Source organism: Podarcis gaigeae, assembly GCF_964106915.1.
Source record: "Podarcis gaigeae genome assembly, chromosome: Z".
Lineage (NCBI taxonomy): Eukaryota > Metazoa > Chordata > Lepidosauria > Squamata > Lacertidae > Podarcis > Podarcis gaigeae.
This window is the reverse complement of record NC_139691.1, coordinates 11233934-11258133: the sequence shown is the minus strand read 5'-3', so window position 1 is coordinate 11258133 and position 24200 is coordinate 11233934. Positions and strand designations below refer to the sequence as shown.

Genomic DNA, 24200 nt, shown 5'->3' with positions numbered 1-24200 from the left:
CCTCAACCCCAGAGTCGGTCACGACTGGACCTAATGGTTCCTTTAATAATAATAATAATAATAATAATAATAATAATAATAATAATAATTTTTATTTATATCCCGCCCTCCCCAGCCGAAGCCGGGCTCAGGGCGGCTAACAACTATCAAATAATCAAACAATCAAATAATCACACATTCTGAAAATATTTCATTATAAAAATTAATTAAAATCAAATTGATGGCAACCGATTAAGCAAAATTCTGTGCAGGTTGCCAGAGGAGGGAGTCAGGCTGCGCCCTGACCAAAGGCCTGGTGGAACAACTCTGTCTTGCAGGCCCTGCGGAAAGATGTCAGGTCTCGCAGGGCCCTAGTCTCTTGTGACAGAGCGTTCCACCAGATTGGAGCCGCAGCCGAGAAGGCCCTGGCTCTAGTTGAGGCCAGCCTTTACCTTTACCATTAACTTTCTGCACACTATCACTCAGTTCTGGACAACTGAGTACTTGAACTTTAAAAGCCCATTGAAAATGTGTGCTTGAACTTTTATGATTAATATAAATAGGTGGAGGATGGTGCTAGATTCTCTGCAGAGCTGTTGACCTGCCCCTGCTTTCTCTCATTTGTTGCAGTCTGAATGAAATAGATTTTATGCCCTGTCTTTCAACAGGTTTGATGCTTTTGTTAATTACAATAACAAATTAATCAGTAGGTGTTTTGTTGAATAAATAAATTATCTTCACAGTTTTTAAATTCATTGTTAGTTTCGAAAAGGTGATCATATTTGGAGAGCCTGAAATTATACCCAGGTATCAGTAGTAGATGCTCTGCTGTGTTTCTAGGTTTGTCCCTTGCTAAGAAATATCACCATGGTGAAATTTAAAAAGATGAGCTGTCACCAGTACTGTGGCATTCTTGGTTTTTTGGAACATTTGACAATAGTCAAATAATATATTTGATTGTTCAGCTGACTTCTCTGTGGTTTCAATGCCATTGATCATGTTACTCTTGTGGATAGGTTCTGGGATGGGGATTAGAGTACTGCATTGCAGCTCTTTTAATTTAATCCATGTGTGGTAGTGAGATTTCTGAAACAGTGCCTGTACACAATAATCAACTGGGGTGAGGAACAATAAATAGAGACTCAGTCCATGTAAGATAGATGTACTGTCGGCAGATGGTTCGTCTGCCTTCTTAAGTAATATTCAATATGCTTTGGATGTAGTTGTACTGTCCCTAAAGGAACTGGTTTGTATTTTGTGGGTGATCTTAGATCAAGCACTATTACCTGAGGCCCAAATGGACATTATGGCTGAGTATCTTTTGTCTACCCACTGTGACCACTGTCTGGTTGGAAATTGCCTTGCAGTAATGCATTATGCATTAGGCTACCTTTGAGGAAAGCTCCAGAAACTTCAAAATAAGTCAAAATAGGGCAACTATGTTTTTAATAGGTAAATATGGTTTTTTCATGCCACTGTTTCATCATTTTCACTGCCTTCCAGTCTGCTTCTAGGTACAATTCTAAGTTATGGTGGTTGGTTTTTTTATTGTCATGTTTCATACAGAATGGCTATTGATATAAGCATATACAAAATGCAATAAGAAAAGTGTGTGTAACAAATAATAAATAGAAAAAATAAAGAGGGGAGGGGAAAACCAGGAAACAACTGAGAGTGCAATGCCATATACAACTATTACATATAAGAAGAAAAAGGTCAGTCCATATTGTTCCAAATAAAGCCTTTCCACATAATTATTGAGTTAACATAGGAGAAAAAAAAACCTACACCATATTGAATAAAAGTGGTCTATTTTTGAAGAACCAGTACAGGCCCTCCATTTGTGTGTCAAATTTTCTGACAGTGCAATGTCCCATACTTTCCCTACTCTCCTCTCGTGAAGGAGGTGAATTGGATTTCCAGTGGGAAGCCACTGACATTCTGGCTGTGGCAAGAAGCATAAACACAAGAGATTTATGCATGATGGGTGTGTTGGTACCATGCTCCAAATATAGGAACACCAGGCTAGGTCTATGGACAGTACCTGATCGGTGATGGTGGAAATATGTAAAAAAAATCCAGAGAATCTCTGAGTCCACAGAATTTCTGAACTATATAGCAACCCAACCACATTATGGATTGATGGAGTCGGGTCCAATGCCATCTTAACACTGTTTTAAGTGTGGCTTCCTGTATTCTATAGAAATCATTTGAAGTGGGAGTTTAGACTACAGTGCTTCCTATACTTGTTGCTCTAACCCAGGCAGTTCCAAAGTCCGTCTTGGCGGCCTAATCCTGCCTGCCGGTCGGTTTAATCCGGCCCCTGTGGCAGTTAATTTCCTGGGGTAAAATCCGAAAAAAAACCTCAACAACTCCAATCCTAAAAAAAGGTATTTTGGCCCCCACGACCCTTCACTTCATCAAATCTGGCCCTCTTTGAAAAAAGTTTTCACACCACTGCTCTAGCCAAAGACCCAGATCACTCTCCCATAATGACCGTAGCCCCTGAGAAGAGCATGATTCTGTGTTAAGTATAATGCAACATATATAGGAAGCCATGCCTTTGTTACTTGAGGTTTCTTTGAGACAAAGTGATTACTGGTACCTTTTCCTTTGCGCAGCAAGAATGGAGCAAAGGAGGAGACCTGTGTTAGTTGGAGCTAGTTGGGCAGGGTATCTTTTAGTTTTCCCTTTAATGAAGTTGCTGAAATAGGACGGCCATTTAGGCATAATATCTTTGATGCTACAGTTGCAATCGAAATTATTCAACCCCCATTGCAAATCAGGTTTATTATCAAAATTTACAGACTTTCAGCTGTTTTCAGTGAGCAAATCAAACAAAAGCAATTGAAAAAGATCAACACAACGGATGCTTCAAGAGATTTCCCCAAATCTGGCTGAAATTGCAATTTATACTGGCTTTTCCAGTCTCACTATTATTCAGCCCCTCCATGGCAAGCATATTTAGTGCTTAGTAGAGCAGCCTTTTGCTGTTATGACCTGCTGCAAACAAGATGCATAGCCAGAAAGTAGCTTCCAGCAGTGTTCCTGAGGAATCTTAGCCCATTTCTCATGAGCAATAGCCTCCAGTTCAGTAATATTCTTGGGTTTGCGTGCTGCAACCACCTTCATCAAATCCCTCCAAAGATTTTCTATGATGTTTAAGTCAGAACCTCCCAGGACTTCTTCTGCAATCAAGGCTTGGTGGAATTTGAGGTGTGCTTGGGATCATAGAATCATAGAATCATAGAATAGAATCATAGAATCATAGAGTTGGAAGAGACCACAAGGGCCATCAAATCCAACCCCCTGCCAAGCAGGAAACACCACCAGAGCACTCCTGACATATGGTTGTCAAGCCTCTGCTTAAAGACCTCCAAAGAAGGAGACTCCACCACACTCCTTGGCAGCAAATTCCACTGTCGAACAGCTCTTACTGTCAGGAAGTTCTTCCTAATGTTTAGGTGGAATCTTCTTTCTTGTAGTTTGGATCCATTGCTCCGTGTCCGCTTCTCTGGAGCAGCAGAAAACAACCTTTCTCCCTCCTCTATGTGACATCCTTTTATATATTTGAACATGGCTATCATATCACCCCTTAACCTCCTCTTCTCCTGGCTAAACATGCCCAGCTCCCTTAGCCGTTCCTCATGAGGCATCGTTTCCAGGCCTTTGACCATTTTGGTTGCCCTCCTCTGGACACGTTCCAGTTTGTCAGTGTCCTTCTTGAACTGTGGTGCCCAGAACTGGACACAGTACTCCAGGTGAGGTCTGACCAGAGCAGAATACAGTGGCACTATTACTTCCCTTGATCTAGATGCTATACTCCTATTGATGCAGCCTAGAATTGCATTGGCTTTTTTAGCTGCCGCGTCACACTGTTGGCTCATGTCAAGTTTGTGGTCAACCAAGACTCCTAGATCCTTTTCACATGTACTGCTCTCAAGCCAGGTGTCACCCATCTTGTATTTGTGCCTCTCATTTTTTTTTGCCCAAGTGCAATACTTTACATTTCTCCCTGTTAAAATTCATCTTGTTTGTTTTGGCCCAGTTCTCTAATCTGTCAAGGTCATTTTGAAGTGTGATCCTGTCCTCTGGGGTGTTAGCCACCCCTCCCAGTTTGGTGTCATCTGCAAATTTGATCAGGATGCCCTTGAGTCCATCATCCAAGTCGTTGATAAAGATGTTGAATAAGACCGGGCCCAAGACAGAACCCTGTGGCACCCCACTAGTCACTCTTCTCCAGGATGAAGAGGAACCATTGATGTGCACCCTTTGGGTCCGGTCAGTCAGCCAGTTACAAATCCACTGAGTGGTAGCATAGTCAAGACCGCATTTTACCAGCTTCTTTACAAGAATATCATGGGGCACCTTGTCAAATGCCTTGCTGAAATCAAGGTAGGCTACATCCACTGCATTCCCTTCATCTACCAGGCTTGTAATTCTGTCAAAAAACGAGATCAGGTTAGTCTGACATGACTTATTTTTCAGAAATCCATGCTGACTATTGGTGATCATAGCATTCGTTTCTAGGTGCTCACAGACTGTTTGCTTAATGATCTGCTCCAGAATCTTCCCTGGTATTGATGTCAGACTGACTGGGCGGTAATTATTTGGGTCCTCTCTTTTCCCCTTTTTGAAAATAGGGACAACATTTGCCCTCCTCCAGTCCGCCGGGACTTCTCCTGTTCTCCAGGAATTCTCAAAGATGACTGCCAGTGGTTCTTCTGAGATCACATCTGCCAGTTCTTTTAATACTCTTGGATGCAGTTCATCTGGCCCTGGAGACTTGAATACATCTAGACAACAGGATCATTGTCCTGTTGGAAGTTCCAGTGGTGCCCAAGCTTCAGCTTCCTCACAGACGGCATTATGTTTCCTCCTAGGATTTCCTGATACTTCAATGAATCCATCCTGCCTTCCACACACTGCAAGTTCCCAGTGCCAGTGGATTCAAAGCAGCCCTAGAGCATCACTGAGCCACCAACATGCTTCACTGTAGGCAGCGTGTTCTTTTCAACCTATGCTTCATTCTTCTTCCTCCAGACATAGCGCTGACCATTGGGGCTGAAAAGTTCCAATTTTTTTTCATCACTTCACAGAATCCTAGAATCTTAGAGTTAGAAGGTACCCAAGGGTCATCTAGGCCAACCCCCTGCAATGCAGGAATCTCAGCTAAAGTATCCATGACCGATGACCATCCAACCGCTGTTTAAAAACCTCCAAAGAACCAGAGTGCACTACCTCTCGTGGGAGTCTGTTCCACTGCTGAACAGAATCCCAAAACTTCTGTGGCTTGCTTATATGATTTTGAGCATATTGGAGCTGACTTTTATTGTGCGTTTGGGTCAGTAGTGGTGTACATCTTGGAGTTCTGGCATGGAAACCTTCTGTGTTTGGTACATGCCTTACTGTGCTCAGTGAAACCTCAGTGCCAGCTGCCAACAAATCTTACTGCAGCTCTTTTATAGTAACTCGAGAATTTTTCCCAGCCCGCCTTCTCAGAAATCTGGTTGCCACCACAGATAGCTTCCTTTTTCTGTCCCATCCAGGTAGTGTAACCACCCTTGCTTTAACTTTGACACTCAGCAAACTTTTACACGCACCTCATAGAGGTGCCATATGTCCTCTTTTTCTGTGACATGACCTCTTTTTCATAGGTATGTAAAATAAGAGTTGTCATAGCGATCCATAGTTAAAAGTAAAAGTTGGCAAATGTGTCCTCTTTTTTGCTCTTCAAAATATGGCAATCGCACATTAAATGAGTTGTATTTAAGTCCTCAATAGTTGTGTAGTAGGTCATTAAACATAAATGTTTTAGTTTTGTAGCATTCAAAGCAGACAACAGTGTGTCTTGGTACTTGTCTCTTGGTTTCTTATTCTCTATGTGCCTGTTCAATGTCAGGGAGAGCAAGGCAGGGGTCTGTCTTCAAACTGTCAAACCAACTTAAAATAAAAGCAATCATACCTCCCCCCTCCTCTTTTTTTGGAATCCCACATAGTTAATCCCCCCCCCCTTTATCTCTATCCAATTGAGCTGCAAACTTTAAATCTAAATCTTCAATTGCAATTTTATGTGCTTGCAGCTTTTTTGGGGTGCTTAATCTGGTTAAGATTACCGTAGGTAACATTGCAATCTTGTTTTCAAGTGAATGCAAAGCAGCTGCCCAGGCTAAAGCCTGTCTTTATGAATAAACACTTCTGAGTCTTTTTCACAGCTCTGAGTAATTGGTAGCTTCCTGCTATTCAAGCTTTAATTTACTTTTCAGGCCACACAAGCCCTGCAGCATTACCTTTCAGGAGGTGTACTTAGAAAGGTGAGGAATAGTGATTTTGCAGTCCTTCAGAGTGATTTCATTCCCAAGAGTGCTGAAGACTTGAAATCAACCCATCATTTGACTCTGCAGCAAGCCATGCCCCAAGTGATAGTTTAAAGCCCTAAATGACTTGGGGCTAGGTTACTTGAAGAATTGATATATTCTCCCAGACCTTGAGATCTTCACCACAGGCCCTTTCCCAAGTTTCTCTACCCTGTAAAATGGGATGAATAGCCACTGGGGCAGGGGTGGATGTTTGTGGAGGCACCCTGTTTATCAAATGTCTTTCTCCGAGAAGTTTGTCTGACATCTACATTTTGAATCTGTACAGGTAGGTACATTCATTGTTTCTAATGGATTTACCATTGTTACTGGCAACAGGAAATACATGTACCTAGTAATACATGTACCTAGTATTGAGATTCACCAAAGAGGGAATATTTTGTTTTGCTGTCCGTTATTCAGTGTTCAAAGGCACACAAGTAAGTTAGTACAAGGAGGTTGTTAACTATATTTATCTACACTACTATAAAAGCTCCAGTGGTGCTGTTCATGAAAGCAGTAACTTTTTCAGTTTCTCACTTTTGATAATAATTAGCATATAGGGATCCTCTTTGTTGCCTTTGCTGTCTTCAGATGGAAACCTCAGTGGTTGTGATGGTGGGCACAGTAAGGTCATTCCAGTTCCGTCCCACCCCACTTCACCAGGAGTCACAAGTCTGCATCTTGTCCACACTCAGGACACATGAACATCAGCTTGGATAAGGAGGTTGCCTGCTCACTAATACAATTCACACAATTAAGGGAGTTTCACATAAAATTTAATACATGCATAAGAGAAAAGGAGCTGGGCTCTCTAAAGAGAATTTTCTTTAAAGAGAATAAGATCCTTCCAACTTCTCCATCTCTTTTTACCAGTATTAGAAATTCCCCAGGTGCCAGGTGTGTTTTGCGACTGGTGTAGATCCAACTGCAACCACATGGGGATTTCTGGGTGCTTGGTTGGTGACTGACATCTGACTGGCTGTTCCAACTTTCTTAAACAGGTACACAGAGGAACATATTTATTGCATTTATATCCCACCTTTTTCTCCAAGGAGCACATAGTTTACTCCCCTCCTCAATTAATCCCCACAAAGACCCTGTGAGGTAGGTTAAGAGGCTGTAATTGGCCCAAGTAAGCTTCATGATTTAGTGGGGATTTGAACCTTCATCTCCCAGGTCCTAGTCTGACACTCTAACCACTATACCACACTGGCTTCCTAGAGTACTTCTGCTATGGGGCAGCTATATAAATTAAGTAGGTAAATAAGTATGGAGAAAGCAAATGTCTCTTTGAGAAGGCTCTGAAATATTTTCCTTGAAGCTTGAATTTGTTTTAATTTGGATTGTTTTATTTGCTGTTTTAATGTATTGTAAGCCACTTAGAGATTGTTTTTCTTTAAAATATAAAGTGGTAGAAATGAAATGAATAATGATGATGATTATAGGAATAATAAATCCTACCACTTAAAAAAAAAGGCACCTAGACATTCTGTTCATTCATATCTCAATTTCTAACACTGCCTATTACCACTGATGCCTCACTATTTGCTGTGCCTCTGTTACCACTTGTGCACACATGAGTTTCTGTTGGGGTGTGTGTGTGTGTGTGTGTGCATGTGAAGGAACACCAGTTAACCAATAGGCATTGACAATGTAATGAACATGGGGATGACTGATGGAATAAAGAGTCTAGGTAAAACAAAAGACATCCTTTTTGAGGCATGTAGGCGAGCAATTAATTGCCCAAGGCAATTTTTTTTATTCATTTATTTCCATCCAACCATTCTAGATTGGCAAACCTTACAATACAAACTTCTCAAGTTGACTTACAATATCCCATAAATCAACTAATATTTAATAATAATAATAAGCAGAAATACTGCAGCAATTAAAAGCCTTAGTTAACCTATCAAAAGTTATTAAAAGTCTGAGAAGCCAAAACAGTTTGTACTTGATGCCTAAAAGCTGTTTGATTCAGCATCAGGTAAGCAGATAAGACAAGGGAGTTCTGCAGATGTAATTGGTTCATGCCCTGTTCTTCATTAACCAATTACATCATCCCACTAGGTTTGTATGAGGAAATACAGTATAGTACTTGAGCAAGCTGTAATGCTCTGGGGTAGATGTTGTATGATTTATAATTGTAATTTTATTGGTTTAATTGTATTTTTTCACATCGTGTTTTCTTCTATTACAATGCACATTCCATAATATTTAAATTACAATACAATAAAATACCATGTAAGAAATAAAAAGCAACTAAAATACAATTAAGAATCAATATGAATCAATATGAATATTTAACGTGGGTCATCTGAATGAGTGTTCATGATCCACAGTTTAGGAACTTGCTCCTTATAATTTGCATTTGTATATCTGTTTGCCTGATGACATTGCAAGATTTTAGTTGTCACTTTATTAGAACTGAAATATGCATTTCAAATTCTCAGGGTCCAGCATAAAAAAATATAAGTATATTGATGATCTGATGCCTGGAATCTTTACATCACTGATAACATTAGCCTACCATACAGCTGGACATGGGTGGCACTGTGAGTTAAACCACAGAGCCTAGGACTTGCTAATCAGAAGGTCAGTGGTTTGAATCCCCACGACAGGGTAAGCTCCTGTTGCTGGGTCCCTTCTCCTGCCAACCTAGCAGTTCGAAAGCACGTCAAAGTGCAAGTAGATAAAAAGGTACCGCTCTGACGGGAAGGTAAACGGTGTTCTGTGTGCTGCTCTGGTTTGCCAGAAGCGGCTTAGTCATGCTGGCCACATGACCTGGAAGCTGTACGCTGGCTCCCTCGGCCAATAAAGCGAGATGAGCGCCGCAACCCCAGAGTCGGCCATGACTGGACCTAATGGTCAGGGCTCCCTTTACCATACAGCTAGATGTACTGGTAATATTCATACAGCATATTTTGTCTCAAATAAAGCACAAATAAAACAAATAAAATACAGTCACATCTTACACAGGGGTTTGGTTCCACATATGCACAAAAATCACACGTACTCAAACCCTTGGAGCCATGCTGTAGCTAGTGGGGGGAGAGTACTCCTATAGCTGCACACCAAGCTCTTTTTAAAAGCTCTTTTTGTGGCTGGTATCCCAAGCATGATAAAAGGCTTTAAACTCTGCCTTGCTTGTGGCCAGTTAGGCACGCTGGCTCTGGAAGGCCAGGGATACTTGTGTGAGATCTCACATGAGTGCTAATGGCCCCACAAGATCTCATGAGAGCCTTGTAGGTGCTGAGAGCCGTGCCCTCAAGCAAGGTGGAGAACTTAAAAGCTCTTTCCATGCTGGGCAACCACAAGTCAACCAGGTAAAAAAATAAGATTTTAAGCTCTCCAGCCTGCTTGGATTTAACTTGTGCAATTTCAACAAGCCTGCCTTCAACGGCATATGGTTGAAATCAGTCAAATTAAATGCACATAAGATGTGATCATACCGTATAACAATGTTAATCATTTTTGTAACTTTACAGAGATTTTTAAATGTTGGCACGATCAACATTTAGGCAATAGTTCTTAACAGTATGCAATTATTCACCCTATCAGAAGTCATGTGAGGCTACCACCCTTGCTGAAGCTAAGCAGGTCTGGGTCTGGTGACTTCCAGGGAAATGCTGTATTTTTCCATCTATAGGATGCCCCCATGTATAAGCCACCTCCTATTTTTGGGGACTCAGATTTAAGAAAATGGGGCGAGATTACCCAATGTATAAGATGCCCCCTAATTTTTGACATTATTTTTTAGGGGGGAAACCTAGTCTTATACACAGAAAAATATGGTGCATGTAGGCTGACTAAAGAAAGATGAGGTGTAAATGAAATAAAGCAAATAAACAAGTTTAAGGAATGCAACATTCAGTTTCAGCACTTATTCAAAATAATGACACTAGCAGCAGAAACCATATGCTCTAATTCAGCTAATTAGGCAAGCTATTTATTCAGTACATTAAACATTTGGATGCCTTTAAAATTCTGTTTTGATAAGCTTTAAGAAAGTTAACATTAAGGTGTGCCTTACATTTCTAAAAAAACAAAAACAAAAACACCAAACAGTAATGAGTTGTTATTGGCATTCTTAGCAGTATTACTCACCTTCATTGTAAACATTGTGAACCATTTTCTTCAAGCTAATTCCAACAGAACTCCTCTCTTGCACAGTTCTTGGCTCTCATAATAGGGATTATGCTAGTCTGTTCATTTAATATAATGCAATATGTGTTAATTGCGACGCAGGTGGCGCTGTGGGTTAAAGCCTCAGCGCCTAGGACTTGCCGATCGAAAGGTCGGCGGTTCGAATCCCTGCGGTGGGGTGCGCTCCCGCTGCTCGGTCCCAGCGCCTGCCAACCTAGCAGTTCGAAAGCACCTCCGGGTGCAAGTAGATAAATAGGGACCGCTTACCAGCGGGAAGGTAAACGGCGTTTCCGTGTGCGGCTCTGGCTCGCCAGAGCAGCGATGTCACGCTGGCCACGTGACCCTGAAGTGTCTCCGGACAGCGCTGGCCCCTGGCTTCTTGAGTGAGATGGGCGCACAACCCCAGAGTCTGTCAAGACTGGCCCGTACGGGCAGGGGTACCTTTACCTTTACCTTTAATATGTGTTAATCATTTCTAAAAATGAGTTGCTTTTTTCTAAACTAAAAAGCCTGTAAAGTAAGGTTACCAGACATCCCTGTTTCCCAGGGACAGTTCCCAGATTTACAAATCAGTCCCCTGACAAAATCCTATCATTCCTATTGAAGTTGAAAAGTGCCCCCAGGATTCATTGAAAAAAATCTGGTAACCTTAGGGAAGGTGCTTCAAATTATTGACCATGTTGCCTGCTGTTTTCTGTACCATTTTTGGATATGGGCCATTCTGAATTGTACACAAAATTCCAAATACAACTAACTTTTCTGTAGATTTAGAAAGTTATGATATTGACTGTCTTAATTTTCAATCCCTTTCTTAATCATCCCTAGCATGGCATTTACTCCTATCACTGCCAGTGCATTCTGAGTTGATGTTTTCATTAAGTTATCCACTGTGATCTCTTTCCAGATAACTCATATGCTTCATAGAATTACTTCAGCAATGCTCTGTGATTTAGGCAAGAATTCTCCCCATATTCTGTATTTGAAAAGCATACTGCGATCATAGTGGTTTAGCTAAAGCCACCTAGTGAGTTTATGGCTGATGAGATTTGAATTAGGGACTTCTTGACTCACCCTGCTAGCTACTCTATATTATACCAGCTGATCATATAATAACCTTTACAGTGCTGCTGCTTAAACATTTCCTCTTGTCTATTGCTGTGGACTTTGTCAAATGGTTGGGATTATAGCATGGGAATCCACTGTGAAATGTGCAGTGATTTACATTTTGCTACTCCTAAGAGCCCCTTCATGGATCACTGCCTTGCCGTGGCGAAGGGGCTTGAATAACTCAGAGAAGCTATGAACTATGCCGAGCAGGGCACCCAAGATGAACAGGTCATAGTGGAGAGTTTTGACCAAACATGATCCACCTGGAGGAGGAACCGGCAAGCCACTCCAGTATCCCTGCCAAGAAAACTCCATGGACAAAGACAACAGGCATATAAAAGTTATGACGCTGGAAGATGAGCCCCTCAGGTCGGAAGGTGTCCAACATGCTACTGGGGAAGAGCGGAGGACAAGTACAAGTAGATCCAGAGCTGATGAAGCGGCTGGGCCAAAGCCGAAAGGACGCTCAGTTGCGGATATGCATGGAAGCGAAAGGAAAATCCAATGCTGTAAGGAAAAATATTGCATAGGAACCTGGAATGTAAGAACCATGAACCTGGGTAAGTTGGATGTGGTCAAAAATGAGATGGCAAGAATAAATATTGACATCCTGGGCATCAGTGAACTAAAATGGACGGGAATGGGCGAATTCAGTTTGGATGACTATAATATCTACTACTGTGGGCAAGAAACCCGTAAAAGAAATGGAGTGGCCCTCATAGTCAACAAAAGAGTGGCAAAAGCTGTACTGGGATGCAATCTCAAAAATGATAGAATGATCTCGATACGAATCCAAGGCAGACCTTTTAACATCACATTAATCCAAGTTTATGCACCAACTACTGGTGCTGAAGAAACTGAAATTGACCAATTCTATGAAGACTTACAAGACCTTATAGAAGTGACACCAAAGAAGGATGTTCTTCTCATTATAGGGGATTGCAATGCTAAAGTAGGGAATCAAGAGATAAAAGGAACAACTGGCAAGTTTGGCCTTGGAGATCAGAACGAAGCAGGGCAAAGGCTAATCAGTTCTGTCAAGAGAACAAGCTGGTCATCACAAACACGCTTTTCCAACAACACAAGAGACGACTCTACACATGGACATCACCAGATGGGCAGCATCGAAATCAGATTGATTATATTCTCTGCAGCCAAAGATGGAGAAGCTCAATACAGTCAGCAAAAACAAGACCTGGAGCCGACTGTGGCTCAGATCATCAGCTTCTTATAGCAAAATTCAAGCTTAAACTGAAGAAAGTAGGAAAAACCACTGGGCCGGTAAGATACAATCTAAACCAAATCCCTTATGAATACACAGTGGAAGTGAGGATATAACAGATATTCTAAATGAACAGGAGAGGGGGCTTGATCAAAGGTGATTTGGTACTGATAGTACAACCACAACTATTTCAACAGAAAACACTGTGGATTAAGAGGCAATTGAACATTCTTGTGCAAGTTATGCAGGTTCAGTATGCATCAGAATAAGTAACAGTTTTTGGAACCAGAATAAATATCAACATGCTCTAAAGCAGTCTTCCCCAACCTTATGCCCCTCAGATGTTTTGGAGTATTACTATGGGAAAGCTGGCTGGAGCTTATAACCTAAAACAGCTGAAGGGCCCCACTGTGGGGGAAGCCTGGCCTAAGGCATCTTTTTTAGCATTCCCTGCCTAAGGAGCTATTCAACAGTTTGGCTCCACCTGCTGTACTGTGTGAACCTTACCAGAACTGTATTCTGAAATTTAAAATCTTCTGATGTGAGTTTCCAGCTTCGCTTCTTTTTCCTTGTGTAACAAATACGTTGTGTGCCAACAGTAAAGCTGTAGGAAGAACTATGATTCCTTCAGACCAAGTAGTCCATGAACCACAGGTCTAAAAACTGGGCGGTCATTACCACCTGGAATACTTAAATAGGCTACCTTTTTAAAAAAAAAAAGAAAAAGAAAAAGCCCACAACCATAGTTGATTATTAGCCATGGTAATATTGGTAACTAGTAGTTTTCATTAAGGAAGCTCCGTAACAGCTAATGATTTTACTAGGGTCAAAGGCTATCAAAAATAGTACCCAATCTTTAAATGAGGTCATTGATACTTTGTTGATGGATTATAGTATCAACACCATTTAAAGACTAGCATCTTTGGAGAGATGAGCGCTGACAGATGAAGGGTGGAAAGTATTGTTTTAGATCAGGATTTCACCACAATGGTTGATAAGTGTCAGTAGGCCAAACATGGAAAATTTGGGTGGATAATATACAGATGAACTTTGGCTTTTGAACAATGTTAACCATAATGAAAACCCAAAAGACAATGGGTGGTATTTGGTGCTAGTTCTACAGATAGTAAACTAATTGAAGATAGTGGACCTGACCAAGTTAGGTTCATCAATTTTAGCGGGGCTACCCTGAGTAGGAGTAGCACTGGCTTCAACCAGGTTTTGCATAGTCCTGAATATTTTTCAGTGATGCTTCCCAAAATAATTTCAACACATTACTGGATCTTCTCTGGTCAAATTGAGTTCTTATGGGTTCTAACTGGGCAAAAAGTATTAAACTTCTATCTATGGACTCTTCTGTTCCCTTCCAAAACAAACATTATTTTTTAAAAAACCCAAACTTATCTGAGTATGTTATATACTCAGGGCTTTTTTTCCAGCCAGAACTCACCAGAACTCAGTTCTGGCCCCATCTCAGATGGGTGCCATTTCCAGTATAGGAGAACAAGAGAGGGGTTCATTGTGGGTTCTATCACCTCTAGAAAAATAGCACTGGATGTACTTAATAGGACAGGGTAAGGTGCAGCACTTTAGTAAATTTCATTTTAACAAGTAATTCTACATTCTCCTGATTCACAGAGCAGCAAATTGTCTGTAGCTCTAGAAATAAAGCAAAAAATTCTCTTGCGTTTTACAGAGCCTCTTGTCACTGGCACTGCATTTTTCTCCCACCTCTTTCACAGTTGAGAATATAGTGCCACCATAATGCGCATACTAATATCCATATTTTGAGAATGCAAAGAAAAACCATACAGAAAAGTCCCTGTTTGGTTTATTTGTTCTGGTGATATATCATAGAAAATTATGCCTCCAGGAAATTTCCCTTAAAATTATTGGACCCCCACGTCTTGCAAAAATAAATACTTGAAGCTCACCATCTCTGTGGAGAATGAGGTTCCAATTTTCATGTTTGGTGGGAGTGTACCATGGTCCATGCCTTTTGGGGAAAAGTTTTTTATTTGACCTCCAAAATGACTAAACAGTCTATCCCTTCTAATTCAGCACTTGCCTTATTATCACTAGATACGACCCTAAATTCTACCCTTAAATCTAAAGAATTACCGTATTTTTCGCTCCATAGGGCGCACCGGACCATAGGGCGCACCTAGTTTTTAGGGGGGGAATAAAGAAAGAAAAATTATTTTCCCCCCCCGCCGCGGGGCTGGGGTGGGGGAAGCCCGAGCTGCATTCACTCCATTAGGACGCACACACATTTCCCCTTCATTTTTGGAGGGGGAAAAGTGCGTCCTATAGAGTGAAAAATACGGTAATTTTCTTCCAGTTCACAGCAGCTAGGCTAGTTATTCCCCAATGATGGAAGGAAACTTAGAGGCTTGGGTTAATAACATCTGGAGTATTGCTCTATCAGAATCCTCCCATACCATCAGCGACTAATCAAAGTAATCTCCAAAAAAGATACCTTTGACACAATTTGGTCTCCCCTTTTCTCTTTTATTGAAGAACAGCAGAATCTTTTAATGTCATCATCATTGCAGAGGTGTCTGTGGAGGGGATATATTGATTGAAAAGGGGGGGAGGGAGAAAACACTAGATGGAATACCATGTTTAATTAATCCTTGTTAATAGCTGTCAGTTGGCAAGCAGCCACATCATCTATCCATCTTAAGTGTAAAGGTTTTAGAAATTGTGCTAGAAACATGTTAAGTATTATATTTCAAAAATTGGTGGATTGTAAAGTGATTCAGCATAGGCAAGAATATTGTTTAGATCTCCTGGTAGTTTTACATGAACGCTTAGCATGAAACTGTTTTTTAAACATTGGTTTCTAGTAGCAAAACTTCACGTTTAATCATTGAATTGGTTAGAGATGACAGATGGAAAATTGTACTTTAAAATGTTTTATTAGTATTAAACAATGCACATATTATCAGATAGAGTAACCTGATAGACCCTGAATATTTGTTGTTCATTGAAGTTGCATTGTACATGGCTTGTTTTCGAGGAAAACAAGCCAACAGGTGTCTGAAAGCTAGTGCAAGCAGTCTGAAAGCTTGTAAAATGATAGATAAAGGCGGACTGCATTCTTCTGAAATCACAGCCAATTATAATAGTCATATAATTCCATTACAATAGCATCTTAAAATGTTCTCTAACTGCACTATAGTGATAAACTGTCACAGTCGTATGCTTTACAGCCATTTTTATTCCTGAGTTAAGATGCCATTGAAATAACCTCATCTTATTTTCTTTCATCATTTCTTCAGAATTCAGCAACAAAAATAGTAGAGAGTAAAATGCTGACATGACTATGAACACTGAAAGTTTAATTCAAATTTGGTTGGGATCCTTGAAAAATTATCCTCCAAACATATGAGTAAAAGCATGGGGAAATGCCTCATGATACACTAGTCTCTAAAGTAAAAACAGGGCCAACTCATGCAGCTCTTCTGGATTTTAATAGTAGTAGCAGTATGGTTGAAGTACAGTAGTACAGTTGTACCTCAGAAGTCAAACTCCTTGCAAGTCGAACATTTTGGCTCCTGAACGCCACAAACCCGGACGTTAGTGCTCCAGTTTGCAAACGTTATTTGGAACCTGAACGTCTGGTGCGGGTTCCGCAGCTTCCGATTGGCTACAGAATCTTCCTGCAGCTAATTGGAAGCCACGCCTTGGTTTCCAAACATTTTGGAAGTCAAATGTACTTCCAGAACAGATTCCGTTCAACTTCGGAGGTACGACTGTATACTACTACCACCAAAGTAGTGAATGAAATGCTGAATCACAACTGAGGGCATGTTAAAGAGAGAATGTGTCATATGATTCTTTTCTTAAGAGGCAGATAAAATGGATTTTTGTTTGACAGGTAAACAAAACCATTTTGCACATCATGGTGTGAATGAGAGAGATTCAAGGATATGCATGACTTTCCTGCACATGTATCCAGCAGCTGTAATATAGGCTTCAAGCTATGACTCCTCTTTATATATAAGGGTTGTGCAGTGAAAGATCAAACTTGCATTAACAGTTCTAATAAAAATGTTGCGATGAATTTTGCTTTAAAATAAATAAGTCTCATTTAAATGCTTGTGCATAGTGTAAGTGCAGGAGCTCTTTCAAGTGGCAATGTATTCACTGCAAAAAAATATTTTAAGCTACTGTATTTGCTCATAGCTAGATTCTAGTTTGCTGAAGACAGATTTTTTTCTGCAGAAAATGTGTTTTTTGTCTAAAACTGTTAAATGAAAAGATTAGGGTTGGTTGATTGAGGGATTTATTTAATTGAACCAAGATGTAGCCTTTGCAGTTTTGAAAATAGGAAACTAATCCTAAGCAGTTCATTTTAGTGGGGCTCTCTAGAATGTATTTCCTCCAGCAGCTGTTAACAGTGCTATTCATAGATCACGGTTGGCATTAATCAGTTGTACTGCTGCCATTGCCATAAATCTGTATTTCCAAGCTGCATAAGATTTTGTTACACACTGCACTGGATTTAAATTTAAAGGGGCAAAAAATGTATTGATCTGGTAATCATATCCTTAAACCATTTATTAGAAAATAGTTCACAAATTTGAAGGACTTGGTCTCATGGTGGGTTTTTTTGTTACATGAGCAGTTCCTGTTCACTTTGAAGTGCTTGATGTTCAAATTCCAGGTAATTTGCTAATTTTTTCATTTCTTCAAAGCCTTTGCAAATATTTAAAATATCCATATCTAACAATATAGTTGCAGACTCCTTCAGAGAGCTTTCATCCCTTTGAATTATAATTGTGTACTGGTCACACAGTTTATATGTTATTTGATTAATAACATGATTGCTTGCATAATGCTGGATACCAGCCTTCTGCAGAAAGTCTTCCATGGTCAGGTTTGCTTCCTCGTCAAATTTCAAATCTATGTTAAGAAAGTCTGCCAGATGTGTAATTATCTCTCTCTCCCCCACTAGTTCAGTATATGCAGAACTTGCTGCTGCACATGTATATGTACTATCTGTTTCAATCAAATCAAGTTGTTGGTCATTTTGATTGTTAGGCTCAAATTGTGTTTGCTTCTTTTCTTCATAGACAGTAGGTTTAGCACTCTGAATGTTTTCTGGTTTGTTCTGGTTTGCAACATTATCTCTATCCATCTGTTCCTGAGATTCTAGTATAAGATGCCACTGTTGATTTCTTTGACTAAGCCATAATTGAGCCATTGCTAGGTCATCTGAAGTAGTATCGTAATAATGTTCTCTGTGAGTGACTAGCTCCAAACATTTGGCACCAACCGCCAGCAGTTTAGCTTTACTATCTTCTGTTACCCAATACTTCTGTTGAAGTTGGACTTTTGGGACTGAGGAGAATTCTTGTGTTGCTTCCATGTTCCTGTTGAGGAAAAGGTGTACATTAAGGCAAAAACTTGATTTATACAAATTCTGATTACTATATAAAACAGCCAATAAAAGGGCTGGGAGGAGAATCATTTTAATTCATAGAATCATAGAATTGTAGAGTTGGAAGGGACCCTGAGGGTCATCTAGTCCAACCCTCTGGTATTCATTCTTTATTCATTGGATTTATATCCTATTTTTCAGCTAGAGTCCTCAAAGCAGCTAACAACTTTTGCAAAACACACCAAGAAGCACATGCTCAAAAGCACAACACAACCAGCCTGACTGTTCTTCTGAACAGGGCAGCTACTCTTAAGTTGGCCCTATAAGTGGGTGGGGATTCAGTTCACTTTTAAAGGTGTATCTATCAAATTTGCACCTTTTGAAACAATACGAGAACTGAAATACAGCTGTCCTTTGAAATTCACACTTATCCAAATTTTGCAATACAATTCTTCATAAGAATGTAAGAAGAGTTTGCTGGATCACACCAGTGGCCCTTCTAGTCCAGCATTCCGTTTCTGCAGTGAAAACCAGATGTTTATGTGAAGACTAAAAGCAGGACCTGAGCACAATAGCACTCTTCCCACTTGTGATTCCCAACAACTAGTATTCAGAAACATACTGTCTCTTGGACAACTATATTTTCAAAATGCAAAAAATGTGCCTAAAAATTAATATATGAGTGAAAATAAAAACGTATGTATGGGGAAATTGCTTGCAAAGGGGTGTGTTCATTAGTTAAAATTGCATATAAAATGTGTGTGTTATATTCTGAAAAACATGGAAATTTAATTTAAAAAATGCAGATTGTGGTAAAACGTGGACAACTGAATTTAAAATAAGGAAATTAAAATACCAAGAAAGCTTTGGATTTTCATTAGTTGTTTGGATGATGTCTAAGATATATAGCATTTATTTGAATGATAGGAATAATAAATATTGTGATAGGGAGATGGTAAATTTAAATAAAGATATATTCCAGAGAAGGTGGGGGGTGTATTGTAGTAATTTTATCAGGTTTTTACATTTGCTTTATTTTTGGTGGTGGTTATCTAACAAGTGGCAGTATAAAAGTGAAATTATGCTTAGAAATGTAATTTCTTTCCTCTTAAAATTAATTTTAAGTGCACAACAGAAGGCTAGAATAAAAAATACAGTTCAGTTACTTCTATGAGCTTAGTGGGGATATGTATCCTCAACAGCAACCCCCTTTGTCACAAGCAGAAACCCAGATAATTTGAAAAGTAGTGTGTGATATGGAATATGGTCTGCTGTTTAAAGGGAAATAAGTTCAGACATTTCACTGCAAACCCTTGCATATGCCTAAAGTAGGTACTGGACTCCAAATATATATGATCATGTTATAACATGGACAATCAATGTCTAGTGTTCCCTTTTCTTTTTTTAAAATGTATTTTTCACTGAAGCTTTAAAAAAATACACAAAAAAGAATACAAAAATATTATGAGGCCCTAGTATATGCACAGCTCTTTGTTGTCAATTCCCCTACCTCACATCAAACACATGAATAAACAAACATGACTATGCTGTCTTGTTTAGTTTTATCAAACTTTACCTAGGGAAATGGGGGAGCATCCTAATTTTTTCCCCATCTGATATATTCAGGTATGGAAGAAAATATATAGTCGCACAGTCTCCTAAGAATTTGGTGTCAACAGAGCTGTGAAGGATTTTATGTAATATGTGAATGAGTTGTTATCTAAAAATAGCTGCTGATTCCAGAAGCATGTCTGGCATCCTATCCTGAACATGATGATTTTACCCTGAAATATTATGGTTTTATCAAGAAGGCTAAAACTTTGTGATAGTTGTCAGGCATGCCTCCAGCTGTTTTGGGACTGTTTTGGGAGTTGTAGTCCTAAAACATCTGGAGGGCCAAGTTTGGTCATGTCTCGTTTAGGCGAACTGTGATCCCTAACACTGGATACTAAAGGGGGTTCAGAAAGCCCACACATACATTTAAAGAGTGTGTGAGAGAGATGCAGGACCACATGAGCAAGCCTCACACACTTGCCACTGATGTACTTGGGATCACACAATATTTCCATGAGAAGGGACTCTTGTGTATGAAAATGCATATGTAGAGTTTCTCCATGTGAGGAGGGAATTTTGACCCAATTCAGATCCCCTTTTGTGTGGAGAATCTTTTCACATGTACAGTGGTACCTCGGGTTACAAATGCTTCGGGTTACAAACACTTTGGGTTACAAACTCCGCTAACCCAGAAGTAGTACCTCAGATTGAGAACTTTGCCCCAGGATCAGAATGGAAATCGTGTGGCAGCAGTGCAGCAGCAGTGGGAGGCTCCATTAGTGAAAGCGTGCCTCAGGTTAAGAATGGTTTCGGGTTAAGAACGGACCTCTGAAACGAATTAAGTTTGTAACCCGAGGTACCACTGTACCTTGGTTTGTGCAAAGAACTATATGGCTAGTACATGAGTGCCTCACAATCTCTTCCCAACCTATATGTTGAGATGCTTAGACAAAGAATAGAGAAAGGCAGCCCAGAATTTGTCAATATGTTCCTTGGCAAACTCTGGAATATTGTTACAGCAGAGCTGTAAAATCATTGGGGATTTAAATGTCTGAATGCTCAACCTTTCAGTTGTATGAACCTGCAATCATAGTTCATAGAATCATCTGAATGCAGCTAGGGTAACCTACATCGTTTAAAAAAATATGCTAAGTGACTCAAGTAAAAGAATTTTGTTGTTTAGTCATTTATTCGTGTCCAACTATTCGTGACCCCATGGACCAGAGCATGCCAGGCACTCCTGTCTTCCACTGCCTCCTGCAGTTTGGTCAAACTCATGTTGGTAGCTTCAAGAACACTGTCTAACCATCTCGTCCTCTGTCGTCCCCTTCTCCTTGTATCCTCAGTCCTTCCCAGCATCAGGGTCTTTTCCAGGGCGTCTTCTCTACTCATGTTGTGGCCAAAGAATTGGAGCCTCACCTTCAGGATCTGTCCTTCCAGCGAGCACTCCGGGCTGATTTCCTTCAGAATGGATAGGTTTGATCTTCTTGCAGTCCATGGGACTCTCAAGAGTCTCCTCCAGCACCATAATTCAAAAGCATCAATTCTTTGGCGATCAGCCTTCTTTATGGTCCAGCTCTCACTTCCATACATCACTACTGGGAAAACCATAGCTTTAACTATACAGACCTTTGTTGGTAAGGTGTGTCTCTGCTTTTTAAGATGCTGTCTACCAGGGGTCAGCAACCTGCGGCTCCGGAGCCGCATGTGGCTCTTTTACACCTTTGCCACGGCTCCGGGGTGGATACTGGTGAGGGGAGGAGGCGCATTGTGCGCCCCAACACTCCCCACTGTGGCAGGCGCTGTACTGGCTGTGACGTCGCATGGGGGCGGTGCGTGCGTTAGTCACGCACCGTCCCGACATCACCTTCCTGCCCGCCCACTACATTGTAAGGGGCATGTACGCTGGTCACTGCATTGAAAGGGGTCATGTACGCTGGTCACTGTTTTGAAGGGGAGTGAAGAACACACCCACAAAAAAAGGTAACTTGTTAATTTAACGTTTATTTCTATGAGGAGGAGTAATTCTGAGGGGTCAAACAAAGAAATAATAAAAAAGTAACAAAAAAGTTATTTTTATAATGACGAGTTTTGCGGCTCCCAGTTTTTTTTCCTTCGGAAACGGGTCCAAGTGGCTCTTTTTGTCTTAAAGGTTGCAGACCCCTGCTGTCTACATTTGTGACTGCTGCCACCATCTGCAGTGATCATGGAACCCAAGAAAGTAAAATTCTTTGTTGTTTTAGTTTTCATGGTGGTGTCCAGCAATGTTTGCCTAGAACAACTATTAATAAATATGGCAACATTTAGATAAACTGCTTCAAAACTTTTCCAAATCTTCTCTCCTTTAAAGGTGAAGATAGGCAATTTTTCACACACCCTGTACAGAAGTTTCCATTTGTTTTATGAACTTTATTTTCTTAACTGAACAGCTCAGTTTAGCATATATAGTGTTTCTTAGTACTTATTTGCAACTGTTCTTAAGTAGTTCCATACACATATCAAAAGCCTACAATACACCAGCCACCTCCTTTTTTATGCTGCTTTATCACTACTTTTGACTAATAGGTGTTAATTATGTGGTTCCCTCCATTTTTAGCAAATCACATTATACAATTGGAAGAGAAACCAGAGTATCAATATTTACTTTCATTTGAAATGTTTGAAGTGGCCTACCTTGTCATCTGTCTCAAAATGAAAGGGCATGGAAGAAGGTTAGGAGAGTTCCCCCGCCGCACCACTGTTTAGTTCAATTTTTTTGAGTTGTAAACCCAAGTTTTCTTGCCAACAATCCGCTTCCTTCAAAGCAGCATGCATGGATCACCCCCACCCCTGGTTTATTTTTAGTTACTAGTTGAGGCTACCATAGAAACAGTGCATGTGGCAACAGTTTATAGTTACTGTTTATAGATTGACACAGAGGTGCTTTGAAGAACCAGCCCAGTACATTTGGCTGAAATCAATGTTACCGGTAGATAGCTAACTGGGTAGATACTCATAATTTCTTAACATAATGTATGCTAAGCTAGTGGAGAAGGGAAAGGCCTTTTTAAAGAAATATTTTTGTTAGGGTTAGAACTCCAGCTGTTAGTGAAATCAAATCTTGTTAATTGCCTTTTACTGACTGCATTCAAGTATTCCTGATGTAAAAGCCAGATTTCATTAATGGCATCCTGGTGTCATTTGATTGCAAGGGCAAGAGTGGTCTTTTTTTGTGCAGCCCTCACAGAACTAATTTAGGCTTGCCAAAGCATTTGGACATGTTCCATGGCATTTCCCCTCCCTTCGCTTTGAACTACCCACCATGGCTGATTCAATATGGCCAAAGGGGGTTTTCTGAGTAGCTCCAGAGCAGTGATGTGGACTTTCTAGAAAATATTCATATGCAAATCGGGGTAATTTGCAGTTTCAAAACTAAATGCTCTAGAGAAGGAGTGGGAAACCTTTTTTTTTTTTTTACCCCTGGCAGGCTAGATCAAAAAGTGCTCACCCCTCTGAGCCACTTTTGACAGGTTGGTGAATCCACCCACTTGATATTAGGTGAATCTGAGCCTGCCAGAAGTCAGGAGAACTTGTATTTGGCATCTATTGATTATTAGTAATAAGTTTATGAAACTGTTTTTTTCCTGGTGGAAAAACAAAGCACCAGAAAATTTCCTTCTCTGTATCACTGGTTTAGTAGATGATTAACACTTCTTTGCATAAAGGAATGATGTCTACTGGCTACTGCCCTTAAAGTGCTATGTTTGAAGAGTTATTTTCAGACCCTGACCACTTACACCTGGGACTAGAGTGTCCTTTACAGAGGACAGTCTTATATTTGAATGGCTGTCCAGTTCAAGCTTCTTTTAAATATAACCATTAGGAGGGAGAGAGCAGGGGTTTTTGAAGTTGCCCGGCAAATGTTAGCACCTGGACAGTAGCATAAGCAGGGATATGGGTCACCTGGTAATAGTCTTGCTCACTATGTTGAGATACAGTGTATTTCTCTTTATGTTGCAGTAATTACCGTATTTTTCGCTCTATAACACGCACCTGACCATAACACGCACATTGTTTTTAGAGGAGGAAAACAAGGGAAAAAACATTCTGAATGAAACAGTGGATGTATCATTTTTGGGCTTCATGCTGTGACCACAGACATGTGATCTGATGGTGAATTTGGGGTGACCCAATGCCAAAATCCTGAGAATTCCTGTGGATCCATGCTTTGTAACCACGTTTTTGCACAATTGCAGCCCCAGGCAACAGTGGGTGCGTGATTTTTTTGGTGCAGGCTGTAGCCATGGACATGCTATGTGATCTGATGGTGAATTTGGGGTGACCCAATGCCAAAATCCTGAGAATTCCTGTGGATCCATGCTTTGTAACCACGTTTTTGCACAATTGCAGCCCCAGGCAACAGTGGGTGCGTGATTTTTTTGGTGCAGGCTGTAGCCATGGACATGCT

The 24200-nt window shown here is 40.4% G+C and overlaps 1 protein-coding gene and 1 long non-coding RNA gene across 15 annotated transcripts in view; one reads left to right on the top strand and one right to left on the bottom strand.

Annotated features, from left to right (window-relative positions):
* The window catches only part of RALGPS1 (Ral GEF with PH domain and SH3 binding motif 1), a 229265-nt gene that overhangs the window by 8723 nt on the left and 196342 nt on the right, over positions 1–24200 (top strand). The window contains exon 1 of one of the 14 annotated variants that reach the window (XM_083721188.1): positions 11414–11434. The exons of the other annotated variants lie outside the window; for them this stretch is intronic. The gene's annotated coding sequence lies outside the window, so the exon portion shown is untranslated. Of the gene's footprint in view, positions 1–11413; positions 11435–24200 lie in introns of those variants that run through there. 14 annotated transcript variants of the gene reach the window in all.
* Positions 15713–22589, bottom strand: LOC310836271. Its single transcript, XR_014559983.1, has 2 exons — positions 22427–22589; positions 15713–18191 (listed from the first exon to the last, which is right to left on the bottom strand). It is a non-coding gene; the product is annotated as an uncharacterized lncRNA (long non-coding RNA).